This window comes from Poromitra crassiceps, assembly GCF_964638095.1.
Source record: "Poromitra crassiceps genome assembly, chromosome: 21".
In the NCBI taxonomy this organism is placed as follows: domain Eukaryota; kingdom Metazoa; phylum Chordata; class Actinopteri; order Beryciformes; family Melamphaidae; genus Poromitra; species Poromitra crassiceps.
The window spans coordinates 14,508,533-14,508,953 of record NC_139638.1 but is presented as its reverse complement, the minus strand read 5'-3'; positions in this window follow the sequence as shown (position 1 = coordinate 14,508,953).

The following is a 421-nucleotide window of genomic DNA, read 5'->3' as shown; positions in this document are numbered from 1 at the left end:
TAAAGTGCCTGGCTCTCAAGTGGCCTGCATGGCGAAGTAGCCTATGGCCTTCTGTCAGATTATCTGATATTAGCCTACTTTTAACCATGTTGAGGTGAAGTAAAGCAGGTGTAACCAATAGCCTACCGGTCCCATTCCATGTAGGTGTTCCAGTGTCAGGGCCCTCTGTAATGTTATTAGTTACACCTGCTTTACTTACCTTACCACCTCAAAAGGTTGCTGTGAAAAGAGCCTATATTGACTTAAACTTATAGCTACAAGACTATGTGATGCGTTTGTATTAGAACAGATACAAATAGGGGCTATTGCACAATAGGCTACAATACACAATAGGCTGCAATACAATACAACAAGCCTAATACAAAAACAATAAATCATAATTTAATTTATATAGACACAATGACCTATCTCTTGACTTTCT